Below are 19919 nucleotides of genomic sequence, written 5' to 3' on the forward strand. Positions count from 1 at the left end.
TTGCATGTCCCTATACCAGCCCCCTGGGATTCTCAACCTGCTCTCACGAGAGGGGCTCAAGTGGAACCATCACCACAAGAGGAGGTGAAGGGAAAAATTAAGGTGCCCTGGAGATTTCCTACCTCTGCAAGACAGGAGCTAGAACTAGCACACACGCAGAGGAACACTCAGCTTCAGCAATTCAAGCAACAGAAACTTTAAAACTACCATGCCCTTCTCCATTAAACTGGCCAAAACAAATACAAAGGATAAAAAACAATGCTTGCAGAGCTGCAGAGAAATGTGCACACATTCCTGGGGATGATTTTTCTAAATAGCTACCTTGTCACAAGAGGTAAGTGCTTCCAAAATGATCCCACCGTTGACTTGCACACCTTGGTTAGGAAACTGTATCTCCAAGAAGCCATTTGATAGCCAAAAACATGCACAATATGGACAATGATATTTATAGCTAAGTTGAATAGTATGGCTAAAACCTGGAAGTGGCCCTCAACCCTCAAGCCCTACTTTAGGGAAAAGCTGAGGAAGGCAGTGGGCTCTTGGGAGGGATAATTCTGAAGTCTATGTAGAAACGGGAGAAAAAAATGCTGTCAAGCAATGAGAAGAAAAATAGGCTGATGGCTGACACATTGCCTGCAACTGTACAAAAGTATCTGAGCCATTCCTAGGTGCCAGGCACTGATTTCCCAGGTTCTGGGAAATCCAAGGTGAAGAGGCAAGGGCAAGATCATGATCCTGGTAGACTGACATGTTACCTGGGGAGACAAACAAGGAAGCAAGGAAATATACAAGACAGACCACACCCCCAGCTAAGCACTGGGAAGCCAGCCAGCCAGAGTAAGGGGCCAGGGAGCAGGCGGGGTCTCCTTAAGTGGGGTGGTCAGGGACAACTCGACATTTATGGTGTGCCCTGAATTACAAGGGATTATGTCACAGATTGCAGAGAAGAGCATTCCCGGGAAAAGGAAGAACACGTGTGCTGTGCACTGCCCCTGAGAGAGCGGTGTACTTAGGAGGTGGTGGCTGGGGACAGCAGTGGACAGGACAGTGGCCAGAGAGAAGAATTGAGAATAATCACACAGGGCCTGATCATGGAGAGGGCTTGGCAGGCGATGCTGGGGATTTGGATGGAAGTGAGGGGTCCAGCGTGATGAGGCGGCCAGAGATGCTGGCGGCCTGGTCTCAGGGTGGAAGTAGGGGGTAGAGGGGTGGCCGGATTCAGGATATGCTTTGGGTTAGAACTTGTCGCTAGCCTAGACTGTGGGGAAGGGACGAGGAGGGGGGTGGTGGATGACAGCTCCCAGGGCCCAAGCCCCAATGACTAGCAAAGGATCAAGTCTGGGGACAAGAACACTCTGGCTTTCTCCTTCTTGCTAAACCTGTGTCGGGGAGGGCAGGGGCCACAGAGCAGCTCTGGACCTTGTGCAAGCCTCAGCCCAGAGATTTTCAAAACCCTGCCCTTATCAGCCTTTCCCTCTGGGGAGTCAGCCAGAGAAGTTGCTGCCCCCTCACCTTGGTCTTACTCAAGCAGCTCCTAGTTGCTGGTGGGGCTGTCCGGAAATCCTGCAGCTCTCAGATAGCCCTGAACAACCTGAAGTTTAAGGTGCCCAGGACAGAGAAGTACTCTCAGAGGGGCAGGACGGAGGGTGGCGGAAGCACTGGAACCATGAACTTTTGGTAGTAACCTGGTGCCAGGGGCTAAGCCTGTACACCAAGCATCTTATATCATCTTCTCAGCAATCCTGCGAGGTAGGTACATGCTTAACCTCATGGGACAGTTGCGGAAACTGAGGCAGAGACAGGCCAAGTCACGCAGCTGAGCCTGCAAGATCCCCCACACCCAGCACTGGTAAAAGTGGTGGGGGCAATGTTCCTGGAGGGAGTTCCAGTGAGGAACTGCTCTCCCCTCTCTGTCTTGGCGTTTACCCTGGCCCCAATCACTCTTGTTCCTCAGCATCTCTGTCTCCAACAGGTGGGTGCTTTTAAAGTGTTTCTAGGGAAGGGTTTGCTGCCCCGGGGCTCCTCCTTCAGGGATGGCTGGGCCTGCTCATTGCAGCCTTCTCCCGGGACATCCAGCACTGTCTCTGCCCCTGCTTCTCTCCTACAATCTCCCGGGAGGGCAGCGGGGCAGGGACGATGCATCCAAGGACTTAGGGGACACAGACCTGGTTGTGAGTTCTGGCTCTGCCTCCTTTGGCTGTGTGACCCAAGGCAAGGGGCTTGGCCTCTCTGCGTCTTGGTTTCTTCACCTGTTAAGAGGGAGACGACGATGGTCACCTGCGGCTGCTGCGCGGAGTGTGAAGAACTGAAGGCACCTGGCCCAGGGCGGCGCGCACCACCAACTTTCCGGGATCGGGGGGTCACTAGGGCCCGCGTCTCCCGCGTTCCCCTCCCCTGGACTCCAGTCCCCGCCGAGGGGAAGCACTGCCCGCCCGCGCCGGGACACGCCAGAGCCGAGGGCAACCGAGGGCTGGGGTCCTGCTGGGGCTCCACGGCGAGGCCTGGACAGCGGAGATGCGGGGGGAGTCCCCTCTTCTCGGAAGGATCGGGCACTGGGGGCCTTGTAGAAAGGGCTGCACGCCAAACGGGGTACGCCACCCGCCCGGCCCGAGCATTTACCCGGCGCCCCACCCGCCGGCGGTCACCGCTGCGACTGGGAGTCTCAGAGCAGGTCCGGCCCGGCCGGTCCCGCCCCGTACCGTACCAGGCCCCGCCCCCGCCCGGGCCGCCCCCGCCCCCGCCCCCGCCCCCACAGCCCGCAGACCCCCAACGGTCGGCGGGCTTCTAGGCCTCGGCCCGGGTCTCAGTCCCCTTGTCCCTGCCTGTGGTCAGTCCACCCCTTCGTCCCTACCTCCCTCACCCCGGCTGCCTCCCGCCCCGCAGGGTGGGCCTGTCCTGGGCCTCCCGCAGTTACAAAGGTCCCGCCCGTGGGAGCGAATCGCGGATCACGAGAATCCTGCCCCGGGCCAGCCTAAGGGAAGGGTGGGCGGGGGAACCACTTCCTTCCTCCGCCGGCTGGAGCGGGGCGAATCCACCCCGCCAACCCCTTTCGGGGAGCTTCTGCTCCATCCCACCGTCTCCCGGCCACCCCTGCCTCTGGGTCTCCTGATTCCTTGGCCTCGTCCCCTGCACAGTTTCTGCCATGCAGGGGTGGAGGGTGGGCAGCACGCTCTGACGAATGAGCAACCTCTCAGCCCTCAGGACTTCCCTTGGTCGAGGGCGCTGAGGCTGCTCATGGGATGGTACTGGCAAGAGGGAGCCTTACCGCGTGCAGCCCCTGCCTGTCCTGGGCCGCCTTGCTCCCAGCCAACTCGTACGGCCCCGCAGGCGCAGGCCCAGCTCTGAAGTCCCTCCCCTGTGGGCCCTCCCCGCACCCTGTTCACACAGTCGAATCAGTTCTGTTAGCTTCTGTCTTCCCCCAGAGACCATTTGTCCCAAACATCCTGCAGAGCCGTCTTCTGCACACCTCTCCCTTCCGGTTGAGTCGGGGCTGTGGGGAGAGGCTCACCTCCTTGGGGTTGTGTTAGTTTCCTCATGCCGCTGTAACAGATCACCACAAACCTAGTGGCTTAACACAAATGTGTTATCTTACAGCCCTGGAGGCCAGAAGTCTCAGATGGGTCCTACAGGGCCAGAATCAAGGTGTGGGTGGGGCTGTGCCTTCTGGAGGCGCCAGGGTAGTGTGTTCCTTGCTTTTCCAGGCTGGAGAGGTGCCTGTGATCCTTGGCTGCCTCAATCCGACCTCTGCCTCCATGGTCACAGCGTCTTCTCCCTTCTAAGGAGCCCTGTGATTATATGGGATCCACCTGGATAATACAGGCTAATCTCTCCAGCTCAGGATCCTTCACACAGCCACATGTGCAAAGTCCCCTTTGCCACTTAAGGCAACATACAGGTTTGGAGGGGTTAGGATGTGGATATCTTGGTAGGGGGGTGCATTCTTCTGCCTCCCATGGGGTATTGTCTGCTTCAACTGACTCGGCTTTCCCCAATTCTGCTGGGCAGCTGGCTTTCTTTTCTTTTTTCCTTTTTTTTTTTTGGAACGGAGTCTCACTGTCGTCCAGCCTGGAGTGCAGTGATGCGATCTTGGCTTACTGCAACCTCCGCCTCCTGGGTTCAAGCAATTCTCCTGCCTCAAGCCTCCCGAGTAGCTGTGATTACAGGCCAGCATCACAATGCCTGACTAATTTTTGTATTTTTAGTAGAGACAGGGTTTTACCATGTGGGTCAGACTGGTCTCGAACTCCTGACCTCAAGTGATCTGCCTGCCTTGGCCTCCCAAGGTGCTGGGATTACAGGTGTGAGCCACTCCACCCGGCAACAGTCTCACTCTGTGGCCCAGGCTGGAGTGCAATGGCATGATCTCGGCTCACTGCAACCTCTGCCTCCTGAGTTCAAGCAATTCTCCTGCCTCAGCTTCCTGAGTAACCGGGATTACAGGTGCTTGCCACCACGCCTGGCTAATTTTTGTTTTTTTAGTAGAGACAGGGTTTCTCCATGTTGGTCAGGCTGGTCTCGAACTTCTGACCTCAAGTGATCCGCCCGCCTCGGCCTCCCGAAGTGCTGGGATTACAGGCGTGAGACACCATGCCTGGCCTGCAGCAGGCTTTCTTTTTTTTTTTTGAGGTGGAGTCGCGCTCTGTCACCCAGGCTGGAGTGCAGTGGCACGACTTCGGCTCACTGCAAGCTCCGCCTCCCAGGTTCATGCCATTCTCCTGCCCCAGCCTCCCGAGTAGCTGGGACTACAGGCGCCCGCCACCACGCTCGGTTAAATGTCTTGTATTTTTAGTAGAGACGGGGTTTCACCGTGTTAGCCAGGATGGTCTCGATCTCCTGACCTCGTGCTCCGTCCTCCTCGGCCTCCCAAAGTGCTGGGATTACAGGCGTGAGCCACCGCATCTGGCCAGAAGGCTTTCTTAAAAACATTTTGGTCAGATCTCCTGACTTCTCAGTCATGTATTATTACAACAGTCCCATGCCAGTTCCTAAGGCATAGTCTGGTCCATTTTCAACTTCAACTTCCTTGTATTTTATTAAAAATTCTCCTCCTCCCCCAGGGCCAGCTAGACAGAGTGGAGAGGATGTGGGGACTGCTCCCGACAGCCCCTCCTCTGTGTTCACTCCCCTCTGGTTGAGGAAGGGAAAAGGGAAAAAGTACCCCATCCCCTAGTTGCACACCTGGAAGTTGCAGCCCTCTGTCTTAACATCTGGTCTTGCCTGTAGTTAGACCCTTAGTGCAGACAGGTGGTGACCTCAACAGACCCTGCTAAGGCAAGGCAAGGCTCAAACCTTGGCCTGGCTCGATCCTCTGGCTGCCTTCCCCCATCCCTTCCCCTACAGAAGCATCGCTCAGTCTTCTCCCCGGGTACTTGCCTCTGCTCCATGTTGCAGTGGTCCTGGGAAAGTCTGCAGCCCCCAACCTTACTGATGGCCTGGAACCTGGGGCCAACAGCAGGGACCTATGTCCATACTTTTTGGGAACCAGGATCCCAAAGGAACACTTCAGCAAGTCTGGAGAATTTGGTGATATTCTCAGCATTGTCGTGTTTACTGAAATCCTGCTACCGCTCAGGCATTTCAGTGGACAGGAAAAGATCTCAAATGTGTTACACTGTTATCCCCAGGCACAGGATTTGACCTGCAGTAGGTACTTTACATTCCTATTGCATAAATTAATGAGTATTGAGCATAATAAGATTGGGGTGCCCTCCATCATTGCTACTATTCAACATTTCACTGATGATCTCAGTCAATGCAATAAAACAAGAAAAAAAGAAATACAAAGATTGAAAAGAGAAAGACTATTATTTGCAATCAATGTGATTTTCTACCTAGAAAATCCAAAAGACCTAACAGACTAACACATGACCACCTACTGTGTGGTAGGCCCTTTCAAGGTACTAAGTATAAGATGAGGGAACAACCTTTGTTCTTAGTGAGCTCCCATTTTAGTTGGGAAAGTGAGGCCAACAATACTTAAGGGAGAAGGCCGGGCATGGTGGCTCACACCTGTAGTCTGAGCACTTTGGGAGGCTGAGGCGGGAGGATTGCTTGAGCCCAGGAGTTCAAGATGAGCCTTGGTGACAGAACAGTACCCCATTTCTACAAAAAATGTTTTAAAAAATTAGCTGGGCATGGTGGTGTGCCCCTGTAGTCCCAGCTACTCAGGAGGCTGAGGTGGGAGAATCCCTTGAGCCTGGGAGTTTGAGGCTGCAGTGAGCTACGATTGCACCACAGCACTCCAGCCTGGGTGACAGAGCAAGACCCTGTCTCTTAAAAAACAAAAACAAAAACAAAAACAAAAACAAAACAACTTAGGGAAGAGTAACTTGAGGTCCACAGAAAGAATCCAGGAGGTCTATGAACTTGGGTGGGAAAAAAATTGTCTTTATTTTCATTAACCTCTAACTGAAACATATTATTACTTTGTTTGCTTGTTTAGAGACAGGGTCTCACTTTGTTGCTCAGGCTGGAATGCAGTGGCTCGAGCACAGCTCACTGCAGCCTCAAACTCCCAGGCTCAAGTGATACCCCTGTCTCAGCCTCCCAAGTAGCTGGAACTACAGGCACATGCTTCTGTACCCAGCTAATTTATTATTTATTTATTTTTATTTTTTGTAGAGATGGGGTCTTGCTTTGTTTCCCAGGCTGGTCTCAAACTCCTGGCTTCAAGCAATCCTCCTGCCTCAGCCTCCCCAAATTTTTTTTTTAAATTGGGATAATAGACATGAGCCACTGGCCTTTAACTGAAATTTAATATTTCCTTCAATTATGAATGTAGGTAACAAATTACAGTTGCATTAAAAACATCACTAACTGGCCAGGCGTGGTGGCTTATGCCTGTAATCCCAGCACTTTGGGAGGCTGAGGCCGGTGGATCACCTGAGGTCAGGAGTTTAAGACCAGCCTGGCCAACATAGTGAAACCCTGTCTCTACTAAAAAATACAAAATTAGCCGGGTGTGGTAGCGCATGCCTGTAATCCCAGCTACTTGGGAAGCTGAGGCAGAAGAATCGCTTGAACCCAGGAGCTGGAGGTTGCAGTGAACTGAGATCACGCCACTGCACTCCAGCCTGGGCAACAAGAGCGAAACTCCATCTCAAAAGAAAAAAAAACGGAAAAAAAAAACCCCACTAACTTTGTCATCAGTCAAAATCACAGATGTTTTTAAACCACAGTATAGTTATTGGAGATATCTCAAAATATAACTTATATGTATCATTACTTCAAAATTATAGTAGTTACTGAGCCAGCTGTTCTTATAGTTTAATGTGTACTATAAGAACTCCATCTATTTATTACAAGTAAAAAAAAAATCAAAACTTCAATGCAAGATAGCTGGCATCATTTGTAATATGATGCATTCGTTCTGTTTTATGCATTGAAAAACATTACTCTTGGAAGAGGTCCAGAAGCTTCCCCAGATGTCAAAGGCCCCAGATTACAAAAAGATTAGGAACTGCATTAGATGAAGGACTTGTTCCGGTTTGGGCAATACCAAAGCAGTTCTCTTACACAAGGCAGTCCTTGCCCCACCCCCGGTCCTCCGCATTTCTTACCAAGCAGTGAGCCCAGCTTGCTTGAGTTTTCTGGGTGTCCTGCCTTTTGATGTTCATGGAGCGTGTACTTACTTATTTAGGGATGGGGTCTTGCTCTGTCGCCCAGGCTGGAGTGCAGTGGTGCAATCCCTACCCACTTTGGCCTTGACCGCCTGGACTCAAACTATCCTCCCATCTTAGCCTCCTGGGTACCTGGGACCACAGGCATGCATCACCACACCTGGCTAATTTTTATTTTTTTTGTGGAGACAGGGTCTCACTATGTTGCCTAGGCTAGTCTCAAGCTCCTAGGCTCAAGGGATCCTCCCGCCTTGGTCTCTCAAAGTGCTGGGATTCTAGGCATGAGCCACTGCGCCTGGCCACATGGAGCATTTTGAGGAAGATCTGAGTACAGCCCTGGGGGACTGGGCCATCCCTGGGCTCCAGGACAGCTGGGGCCGGGCCAGGGCAGTGGCCAGCTCTGGCTTTCCCCAGTGGGAAGAGAGAGGGCTGCCTCTGCTGGTTTTGTTTCCTCCAAGGCAGTTATCAACGGCTGCAGTTGACCACTTCCCTTCCTAGGGCAAAAGCCCTGTCCTGGCTCTGGTAGAGTGTGAGAAAACGGACAGAGGGAGAGAAAAGTAGATGAGTTCTCAGTCAGGGACAGGCTGGCGGTTCTGCTGGGATTTCTTAGAGTGACATCTGTTGTTTAGGCCCAGAGGTGCCTTTCCCAGCAGATAAGATTTATCTACAGCAGCGACGGCCACACGACGGGATCTGCACAAGGCCTGGGCACCAATGCCTGATGACGCAGCTATGTGAAAAGGGCACAGTCACCTCCAACTCTCTTCTCTGGCACTCGGCTCAGCCTTCTGCCTCACAGTTCAGAGTCACACAGAAGAGTAGGAAGAACACAGGCATTGCATCAAGGAGGTCTGGGCGTAAATCCTGCCTCAATGGTTTCCCTTGCCTGCTGGGTGATCTGTCATCAATTCAGCAAAGAGTTTCTGAGTGCCAACTATGTGCTAGGCAGAGAACACAGAGTTGAGTACGACAGGCAAGTCCTGCCTGCCCTCATTAAACTTAGTCTATATAGGGAGGCACACAAATACTAAACGACAAATTACAAAGTGATAAGCATTGAAAAGGGGCTGGGTGCGGGGGCTCACGCCTGCAATCCCAGCACTTTGGGAGGTTGAAGCAGGCAGATCACTTGAGGCCAGGAGTTCAAAACCAGCCTGGGAAACATAGTGAGACTCTGTCTCTACATACATATATGTATATACACACACACACACACACACACACACACACACACACACACATATATACACACACACATATATAAACATTTCTATAATTATAATTGTATAATTATAATTGTATAATTACATATATTTTGTTTATTTTGTGTACAAACACACACACACACACACACACACACACACACACACACATGACCTAGCCAGGTGTGGTGGTGCATGCCTGTATTCCCAGCTACTCAGGAGGCTGAGGCCAGAGGATTGCTTGAGTCTGGGAGGTCAAGGCTGCAGTGAGATGTGATCACGCCACTGCACTCCAGCCCGGGTGACAGAGTGAGACCCTGTCTTGAAAACAATGAAGTATTGCAAAGGAATGAGCTGGGGGTTGTGGTGGAGATAACAAAAGGTGGAGACTGAGATGCGGATCCACTGAGGCAGGACAGCAGGGAAGGGGTCTCTGAGGAGGTGACATTTAAACGGACACTGAAGGCTGAAGTAGAAGCAGCTATGAAGAGAGAGGGAAAACCTTTTCAGAAGAGAGAACAGCATGTGCGAAGGGCCTGAGGTGGGAAGAGCTTGGCCTTATGAGGCCAAAAGGAGGCCAGGATTGTGGATGCACAGAGGAGGGTGAAGAGAGTCATGAGAAGTAAGGCTGGGGAGGAGGCCGGAGGCCCACAGAAGGGGCTGGAGTCCATGCGGAGCACAGGAAGCCATAGGAGTTCTAAGCAGGGGAGGGATCGTCTGATTTTTTTTTTTTTTTTTTTGAGATGGAGTTTCATTCTTGTCGCCCAGGCTGGAGTGCAATGGCGCGATCTCAGCTCACTGCAACCTCTGCCTCCCAGGTTCAAGCGATTCTCCTGCCTCAGCCTCCTGAGTAGCTGGGATTACAGGAGCCCGCCACCATGCTCAGCTAATTTTTTTTTTTTTCAGTTGAGATGGGGTTTTGTCATGTTGCCCAGGCAGGTCTCAAACTCCTGACCTCAGGTGATCGATCTGCCCACCTTGACCTCCCAAAGTGCTGGGATTACAGGTGTGAGCCACTGTGCCCGGCCAGGACCATTTGATTTTTTACAAAAAATGTAGTAAAATACACACAACATAAACGTTACCATTTTACCCATTATCAAGTATAAGGCTGCTGGCTTTTAGTACATTTACAATGTTGTGCAACCTGCACTACTATCTAGTTCCAGAACCTTTTCATTATCTCAAAAGGAAACACTGTCAAAGGCCCCATACATAGTGGCATGCACCTGGAATCCCAATCACTTTGGAGGCTGAAGCAGGAGGATTGCTTGAGCCCAGGAGGTGGAGACCAGCCTGGGCAACATAGCAAGACCCCATCTCTAAGAAAAAAAAAAAGGAAACCCTGTACCCATGAAGCAGTTCCTCCCATTCCCGTCTCCCTCCAGCCCTAAGAACCTGCTAGTCTACTTTCTGTCTCTATGGATTTGCCTGCTTTAAATGGAATATCATCATATATGGTCTTTTGCGTCTGGTGTCATTCATTGAGCACAATGTTTTCAAGCGTCATCCATGTTGTAGCATGGTCCTTCATTCCTTTTATGGCCAAAGAATATTCCACTATATGGGTCTACCACATGTTGCTTATCCTTCCATCCACTGATATGGTTTGATTAAAAAAGACAACTCCGGTTTATATAATAAACCAGATAAATCTGGGATTAAATTATAGGGAAGATAAAAATGGAAGTGTAGAGGAGAGATAAGGATGGCTTGGACAAGTCTGTTGGGAGTAGGGAAGGAAAAAGGGGCATGATTCCAGATCCATGTGGGAGACAGAAAAGACAGGGGGGAACTGTGGGTGGCCTGGACATGTAGGGGAGAGGAAGGGGCAGAGCACCGGGGTGCACTGTGGTGCCCTCCATCAAGCAGAGAAGCCTGGGAGGGGGCCAGGTGGAGGATGTCCCCATTTTTGATAATGTTTTGTTTGAATTGTCAAAGTGGAAGTGTCACCTGGGCAGTAGGATCTGAGTCAGGAATTTGGCAGAGAGGCTTGGGCGTCATCAGTGCACAACTGGTATTGACAACAAGGCCTGGGCTGCGATCCCCTTCCAGAGTGTTGACAAAGGGGTTCAGGACCAAGCTAGGGCCTGGGCAGGTGAGGAAGAGACTACAAAGGAGACAGAAAGAGTAGCTAAGAGGTAGAAGGAAAAACCAAGGGCGTGTGGGATCCTGGAAACCAAGAGAGGAGCGTTTTGAGGAAGAGGAAGGAATAAGTGGTGTCAGATGGAAACTGACAGGGTGAACAGCGCAGAGAGGGAGAGAGTTGAAAGGAGATACAAAAGCACTTGAAGGGAGCAGAGAAATGGGAGGACAGCTGGAGGGGCCCACACTGGAGTCCCCCCAAGACTAGCACAGCACCTGGAATACAAGAACACCCATTGATTCAGTTCTTACTATATGCCAGTCACCGTGCTAAGCATCTTTTTTTTTTTTTTTTTTTTTTTGAGATGGAGTCTTGCTATGTAGCCCAGGCTGCAGTGCGGTGGCACGATCTCAGCTCACTGCAACCTCTGTCTCCCAGGTTCAAGCGATTCTCCTGCCTCAGCCCTGCCTCGTACCTGGGATTACAGGTGCACACCACCATGCCTGGCTAATTTTTGTATTTTTAGTAGAGATGGGGTTTCACCATATTGGCTAGACTGGTCTCGAACTCCTGACCTCATGATCTGCCCACCTCGGCCTCCCAAAGTGCTGGGATTACAGGCATGAGCCACTGTGTCTGGCCGTTAAGCATCTTGTCTCCATTTCACAGCTAAGGCTGAGACTCAGAGAATTATTCACAAGGCCACACAGCTGGTAAGAGGCAGAGCTAGAACATGAACCTGGCTCCCAATACAGGATTCTCAGTGGGCTCCTTCTCTGCCCGCAGAGACAGAGTGGGTGCTGCTACTGTTCGTGGGTCAAGTTCTCCAGTCCTTTAGGATCTTTCTTGTCTGCTTTGTATTATTATTGTTTTGTTGAGTCAGGTTCTCACTATGTTGCCCAGGCTGGTCTTGAACTCCTAGCTTCAAGCGATCCTCCCGTCTTGGCCTCTAAAGTGTTGGGATTACAGGCGTGAGCCTCTATGCCCAGCCTTTCCTGTCTGTTGAAGTTGGTGAGACTTAACTTTGAGAAGATGGAGGCAGAAGACACTAGAAATATGTTCTAACTCACTTTAGTGAGCAGAGCCTTACACTCAAGGGTTTAGCAGCATCCCCTTGTTCCACCTGCTGGTTGCTAGTGGAAAGTGCTCTCCACACCTCGGTTCCGCCCTCCAGGCCAACTAGAGGCTTCCGCAGCCGCTGCAGCACTGGAGCAGAGCCGACGTGGGAGGACTCCTGGCGTCTCCACCACCGGAGTCTACATTGAACTCCCCCGCACCCCTTGCAGTTACCTGTTGCAGCAGAGGTCATGTGATCATCAAATGCTCTGGCCAGGGGGACCCGAGCGCTGTCTGCAGGGACTTCCAGGAGTTTCCTCCTCCTGCCTCTCCTTCCTCTGGACAAGGCCCAGTGCTGAGTCACTCCGTCCACTGGCCCTGGGCAGCCCCCGCTTCCCTCCTTCCGTTTTTGAGAGGAGTGGACCTGTTTACTCATTGTTGGGTCAGGGTGTCTGGTGCTTACTGTCAAGAACACACAGCCAGCCGGGCACGGTGGCTCACGCCTGTAATCCCAACACTTTGGGAGGCCAAGGCGGGCAGATCACTTGAGGCCAGGAGTTCGAGACCAACCTGGCCAACATGGCAAAACCCCATCTCTACTAAAAATACAAAAATTAGCCAGGCATGGTGGTGTGCATCTGTAATCCCAGCCAGTCGGGAGGCTGAGGCAGAAGAATCACGTGAACCCGGGAGGTGGAGGTTGCAGTGGGCTGAGATTGCTCCACTGCACTCCAGCCTGAGCAACAGAGTGAGACGCCATCTCAAAACAAACAAACAAACAAAACACTTACAGACTTGGCCAGACTTGACATTTGCTGGGCTTTGCTGGGCTTTGCTGGGTCTTGGCTGCAGCCCAGGGCACATTTCATGTTCTCAGCACACTCGCTGGGTCCCTGGTGGAACTGCTCATCCAGGCATCCCCCTCTTCCTGCCAAGGGGTGGGCCTGGAACGGGAGCCAATGGGAGAGAGACAGAGCCATGGCGAATGGCCACATGCACTCCTGTTGGGGTGGGCTCCTGCAGCAGAGAAGCTCCTAGGCACCCCACCCAAGCCAGGGTTTCTAGGCCTCTGTCATTCTATGGGGGCCCCACTGCCTTCCAGCTGTCTCCTGTTTGCTCCAGTCAGCCTGAACTGGTTTTGTTGTCTGCAGCCTAGGAGCCCAGTCCAGGAGCTGAGGGAGAGACAGAGAAGACGAGGTCCTTTCTGGTAAGGGACACACTCGAAGTGCGGGAGGCAGAGCCGAGAACAGCCAGATCGAATGTGAGGCTGAAGAGTGAAATGGCCAGTGATGATGATAACAGGGAGATAATAACAGCGCCACTGCCCCTCCTCTCCTGGCCATGTGCCAGGCGCTGTGCCAGGCACATGATACACATCTCTTCTTCTAGTCTTCACAATGGCCATGAGGTAGGCCCGCCGAAGAGTTAGGATTATGTTCTGCGCAGTAGAAAGTCCAAAATATCAGTGGCTTAAACAAGCCAGCACTATTTCTCATGCCACAGGCTGGAGGCATGAAGTCCAGGGCTGTAAGTTGCCTCCGTTCCACAAGGTGGCAGGGACCCCCCGCTCTGCCAGGCCTAAGGGCCTTCTTCCTCCTGGTCCAAGAGGGTGGCATCTGCATTTCAGGCAGGAGGACCTAGGAGGGGGCGAACAAGATTGGGACCATAGACACGTGCCGGCCACCTCTCCGAGGAATTGCCCAGAGTGGCCACACGACACTGCTGCTCCCAGCCCGTGGGCAGCACTTAGTCCCATGAACAAGGGAGACAGGAATTGTGGCCTTTATTTAGGGCACCACATGCTAAGCTAAAAAGTCTGCGATTGTTGAAGAAGTGGAGAAGAGATCTTTGGGAACCTGCCAGTTATGGTACAGATAAGAAAGACAAGGCTCGGAGAAGTGAAGCTGTTTGTCCTTGTCGCCCAGCCATGAAGCGGCAGGGTAGGACTCCAATGGGACTTAAACTCTGAATCACACAGAGGACAGCAAAATCGCAGGGAGCCAGAGGAGGCCTTTGGGGCAGTGGCGTTTAAGCTGGGTCTCCTGGGCTAGGAAAAGGGGAGAAAGGACATCGAAGCAGCCAAGTTGTAGAAGAGTGAGTATCTTTTGAAGAAAACCGCTTATCTCGGGGTGGCATTTCTGGGCCACTGCCTGACTATCTCCAGCAATGGGGAGTTCACTTTCTGTGAGGCAACTCATTGTACTTGGGAATATTTCGATCTCTCTCTCTCTTTTTTTGTTTGACAGGGTCTCACTCTGTTGTCCAGGCTGGAGTGCAGTGATGCGATTATGGCTCACTGCAGCCTTGACCTCCCGGGCTCAAGTGATCCTCCCGCCTCAGCCTCCCAAAGTGCTGGGATTACAGGCATGAGCCACCACACCCAGTCTACTTGGAGATATTTATAATTGGAGTTTTCCCTCAGAGAGTGTGACTGCTGTCTTCTGTTTTTCCCTGCTCGGCATCTCTTGCCCTTCTTCTGGTACCATCGACTGTCCGATAATTTCAGTCCAGGTGGTTTGAGAGGCTGACCTAACCAGGCCAGTGGGGCTCAAGAGTGGAACTCCAGCTGGAACTCTTAGTGGAGAAGTCTCAGCTGGGACTACTATTTGCAAGGATGGATGGGCCCAGCCCCGTGGGGCATCACATGGGGAAGGCCCGCCTGGAAGTTAGACCAACACAGAGCAGAGAGCAGGGCCACAGGATGGAGAAATAGAGGCCGCATCTGGTCTCACTGAGGCCTTGTATCCAGCTGCGCCCAGTGCTACCCTGGACATGTTAGTTGTACAAGCCAGCAGATTCCCTCTGCGCTACGGCCAGTTTGTTTCTGTCACTTTCACCTGAAGAGCGCTGACTAATGGAGGTAGAGCGCCCCGGCCTGTTTTTATCACCATCTAGAGGGAGCTGGGGAACACCTGTGTGTTTTATAAAACTACTAGGGCCTAGAGCAGTGTTTTTCCAAGTGCAGACCACAAAAAAACAATACCAGCATCACTCTGATACTAAACTTGATGAAAATGCACATTCTTGGGCCCCAACTTCCAAATCAGAATCTTGGGCAGTGAGGCCCAGGACTCTGCATTTTGTCTAGCCCTCCAGGAGATCTTCAGGGCACCCAATTTGAGAACCAGTGGCTGAATTAGGTGACCTGGGATCCAATCTAGCTCAGAGCCTGCCACCAACTTGGATATTAAAACAGGTCCCTGAGCTGGGCGAGGTGGCTCACGCCTGTAATCCCAGCACTTTGGGAGGCCAAGGTAGGCAGATCACTTGGGGTCAGGAGTTCAAGACCAGCCTGGTCAACATGGTGAAACCCCATCTCTACTAAAAATATAAAAAGTAGCTGGGCATGGTGGTGCACGCCTGTAGCTCCAGCTACTGGGGAGGCTGAGGCAGGAGAATCACTGGAACCCGGGAGGCGAAGGTTGCAGTGAGCTGAGATCATGCCATTGCACTCCAGCCTGGGCGACAGAATGAGACTCTGTCTCAAAAACAAAACAAAACAACAAGAACAAAAAAACAAACAACAACAACAACAACAACAACAACAAAACACACACAGGTCCCTGTAGCTTTTCTTTTTTCTTTTTTTTTTTGAGACGGAGTTTCACTCTTGTTGCCCAGGCTGGAGTGCAATGGCATGATCTTAGCTCACTGCAACCTCGCCTCCCGGGTTCAAGCGATTCTCTTGCCTCAGCCTCCCCAGTAGCTGGGGCTACAAGTGACTAAAACTTGGTCTAACACATCACAGGCACACATATATGCTTGTAAATACAAAGTAATGATCTAGAAGAAGACAGAAGAAACCAAGACTGAGGAAGTCTTGGCATCAAAATGGCCCTGGTTTCTGGTTCTAGATCAGCGCGGCCCCCCCACCCCTTCTGGTCTGGGCCTGGTCTATGTGGCCCTGAGTCAACCTTTGGTGAGCACGCAGGTACTTACCAGGGGCTTGGGGCCAAGTGGGGCCATCTGTGACACAGGGTCAGGAAGTTAGATGCTTGCAAATAAGCATTTCAGATGAGCCAGTCTACTTTCAAATGCCGTTGGTGTGAGGTAGGCAGCGTTCTCTTTGGAAAACAGGAGGGCAAGACAATACAATAAACTATTTAATTTATTATTATTATTATTTTTGAGACAGAGTCTTGCTCTGTCACTCAGGCTGGAGTGCAGTGGCATGATCTCGGCTCACTGCAACTGCTGCCTCCCGGGTTCAAGCAATTCTCCTGCCTCAGCTTCCCAAGTAGCTGGGATTACAGGTGCGCGCCACCATGCCTGGCTAATTTTTGTATTTATTTATTTATTTTTTTGAGATGGAGTTCTGCTCTTGTTGCCCAGGCTGGAGTGCAATGGCACAATCTTGGCTCACTGCAACTTCCGCCTCCCGGGTTCAAGTGATTCTCCTGCCTCAGCCTCCCGAGTAGCTGGGATTACAGGCATGCGCCACCATGCCCAGCTAATTTTGTATTTTTAGTAGAAATATGGTTTCTCCATGTTGGTCAGGCTGGTCTCGAACTCCTGACCTCAGGTGATCTGCACGTCTCGGCCTCCCAAAGTGCTGGGATTACAGGCGTGAGCCACCACGCCCAGCAATTTTTGTATTTTCAGTAGAGTCAGGGTTTCACCATGTTGGCTAGGCTGGTCTTGAACTCCTGACCTCAAGTGATCCTCCTGCCTTGGCCTCCCAAAGTTCTGGGATTACAGGCGTGAGCCACAACACCAGGCCCAGTAAACTATTTTTAAAAATGCAAGGCTTGGTGCAGTGGCTCCCAGCACTTTGGGAGGATCATTTGAGCCCGGGAGTTTGAGACCAGCCTGGGCAACATAGTAAGGTCATGTCTCTACCAAAAAAAAAAAAAAAAAAAAATTGAAAATTAGCTGGATGTGCTCTGGTGCATGCTTGTAGTCTCAGCTACTTGAGAGGCTGAGGTGGGAGGATTGCCTGAGCCCTGAGGGTTGAGGCTGCAATGAGCTGTGATCCCACCACTGCCCTCCAGCTTAGAAGACAGAGTGAGATCCTGACTCTAAAAAAAAAAGGAAAAAAAAATTAAAAATTAAAAAAAATTTAAAAAATCATCTTGTGGTGATCCAAGAAGAAATATTTATACATAAAATGGTATCTAAGACTTCAAAATAACCATATTGGGTGAGTGCCGTGGAGATGAAACAAATTTGGCTCCAACTTGATGCCTGCTAAGGCTGAATGATAGGTATGTGGGGCTTCAGAAGTACTCTTCTGCTTGTGTATATATTTGATTCTTTTTCAGAGTTAAAACAAATAAAAACAACCGCACCACTTTGTTTATTTATTTATTTCCCCCCGCCTCTCTCTTTTTTTTTGAGACAGAGTTTCACCTCATCGCCTAGGCTGGAGTGCAATGGCATGATCTCGGCTCACTGCAACCTCTGCCTCCCAGGTTCAAGCGATTCTCGTGTCTCAGCCTCCCAAGTAGGTGGGATTATAGGCGTGCGCCACCATGCCTGGCTAATTTTTGTATTTTTAGTAGAGATGGGGTTTCACTATGTTGGCCAGGCTTCTCTCGAACTCCTAGCCTCATGTGATCTGCCCACCTCGGCCTCCCAAAGTACTGGGGTTACAGGTGTGAGTCATCACGCCTGGCCTATTTTTCTCTTTTTTAAAATGTATTGCTTCTCTTATTAAAAATTTTTTGGGACCTCTCCAGTTTGATTGACAATTTGACTGCATGAAATTTATCCAACAGAGATCACCTAAGTTGAACATGTGTACGCCTAAGTATGGGCCAGGATATTCACTCTGGCATGATTTATAGTAGCAAACAAGGGCAAACAACCTAAAAGTCCGTCCATGGGGGGTGGTTAAATAAATGATGGTAAAGCCATACAAAGGAATATTGTGTGGCTCTTAAGAAGAAGGTAGCAATATGTACACATAATACAGAATAATCCCCAAGATTTATTATTTAGTATAGGTTAATATACTTACTTAAATAGAAATGTAGAAGTGTATACAAAAAATAGTGTGGGCCAGGCATGGTGGCTCACGCCTGTAATCACAACACTTTGGGAGGCTGATGCGGGCAGATTGCTTAAGCCCAGGAGTTTGAGACCAGCCTGGGGCAACATAGCAAGACCCTGTCTCTACCAATAATAAAAAAAAAAACAAATTAGCCAGGTGTGGTAGTGTGTGCCTGTGGTCCCAGCTACTTGAGAGGCTGAGACGGGAGGATCACTTGAGGCCAGGAGTTGGAAGCTGCCATGAACTATGATTGTGCCACTGCACTCTAGCCTGGGCATCAGAGTGAGACCCTGCCTCTAAAAAGAATAAAGTTAAAAAACAAAAATAGAACACACCTCCCCAGGTAAACAAATGCAGGGGTAGTAGCTAAAGCACTGTCACTATAAATGAACAGCCACACCTGGTGACTAGTAGGCCCCCAGGTATCCCCCTGGGCTGGGTTTCAGGGATGGGGCCCTGCCATTCCTTCTGGCACAATCCTAGAGCTGGCCTAGGGTCCACTGAGCTCACTTGCCTCTTTTGGCCCAGATGCAGTGGGCATTTCTCCACCTGCACATGTTCACCTGCAGGAGGCAGGCTGGGAAAGAAGCTTGTTACAAAGAACAAACGTTTCCAGGTAAACACTGTCAGCTGTGCTGGCATAAAACAGGTCCCCATGTCTGATCATATGGTTTTTTTTCCCCACACACGTTTTTTCTATTGTACTTTTGGCTTCACGCTTCTCTATTTTCAACGAAGTGAAGAAGAACCTTATTTCAATAAGCTTTTTGAAAAATTAGAATCGGGCTGAGTTGAAAGAATAGAATGAAGTAGAGCTCTACAATGTATTAATATGGGAAATCTACAAGATACAGTAAGTAATGAAAACAATGATTCGATGTCATTTGTTAGGAAGATAGGTACTTATACACGCTGGCACAAAAAGCAAACAGGGGCAGTTTCCTCTGGGGAGGGATCAGGGGCAAAGGGACAATTTAATTTCACATTTTAAAGTGTCTGCATTTTTGTTTTAAAAGACTGTTTTCCAGACTGGGCAACATGGAGAGACCCTCACCTCAGGCTCGGGAGGCTGAGGTGGGGGGATTGCTTGAGCCTGGGAGGTTGAGGCTGCAGTGAGTCGTGATTGCACCACTGCACTCCAAGCCTGCGCAACAGAGCAAGACACTGTCTGAAAAAAAAAAAAAAAATTGTTTAGAGTGCTTTTATGTTCATGGCAAAATTGAAAGGAAGGTACAGAGATTTCTCATATACCCTTTGCTCCCACTCCATGCATAGGAGTATTTGGATCTTTAAAACATGATTTACATGCTATAACATTTATTAAAAAATTAATTTAAAATGTTAAAATATGCTAAAAGAAAAGAAAAGAATCTGGGAGGCTGAGGTGGGAGGGTAGGAGGATCGCTTGACATCAAGGCTACCGTGAGCTGTGAGTGCACCAGGGCAATCCGGCCTGGGAGACACAGTGAGACCCTGTTTCAAAAAGAACCAGTAATTGATTTGTTGACTGCATGAAATTACTTTCCTGGCTGGGCGCGGTGGCTCACGCCTGTAATCCCAGCACTTTGGGAGGCCGAGGCAGGCGGATCATGAGGTCAGGAGATCAAGACCATCCTGGCTAACACGGTGAAACCATGTCTCTACTAAAAACACAAAAAATTAGCCAGGTGTGATGGAGGGCGCATGTAGTCCCAGCTACCCGGGAGGCTGAGGCAGGAGAATGGCGTGAACCCGGGAGGCGGAGCTTGCAGTGAGCCGAGATCGCGCCACTGCACTCCAGCCTGGGTGACAGCGAGACTCCGCCTCAAAAAAAAAAAAAAAAAAAAAAGGGAAAAAAGAAATTACTTTTCCTTCAGTTTCCTAGTTGGCTCTGTGCTACTTCTGGAAAGCTTGTGGATCTCTGTGGAACAGAATTTTCTGTGCTTTTAGCAAACTGTCAACTACATGATGGTAGGGGGATGGAG

At 50.6% G+C, this 19919-nt stretch overlaps 1 protein-coding gene across 6 annotated transcripts in view; it reads right to left on the reverse strand.

Moving 5' to 3' along the window:
• HVCN1 (hydrogen voltage gated channel 1) overlaps positions 1-3367 on the reverse strand; it is a 40765-nt gene extending 37398 nt beyond the window's left edge. The window contains exons 1-2 of one of the 6 annotated variants that reach the window (XM_063694329.1): positions 3266-3367; positions 2166-2249 (exon numbers count right to left, since the gene is read on the reverse strand). The gene's annotated coding sequence lies outside the window, so the exon portion shown is untranslated. Of the gene's footprint in view, positions 1-2165; positions 2250-2619; positions 2732-2851; positions 2996-3265 lie in introns of those variants that run through there. The other 5 variants (XM_063694327.1, XM_019038648.4, XM_063694328.1 and 2 more) reach the window with 5 other exon arrangements.
• Between the last annotated feature and the right edge of the window lie 16552 nt (positions 3368-19919).

The sequence above is a fragment of the Gorilla gorilla genome, chromosome 10, assembly GCF_029281585.2.
Source record: "Gorilla gorilla gorilla isolate KB3781 chromosome 10, NHGRI_mGorGor1-v2.1_pri, whole genome shotgun sequence".
Classification (NCBI taxonomy): Eukaryota; Metazoa; Chordata; class Mammalia; order Primates; family Hominidae; genus Gorilla; species Gorilla gorilla.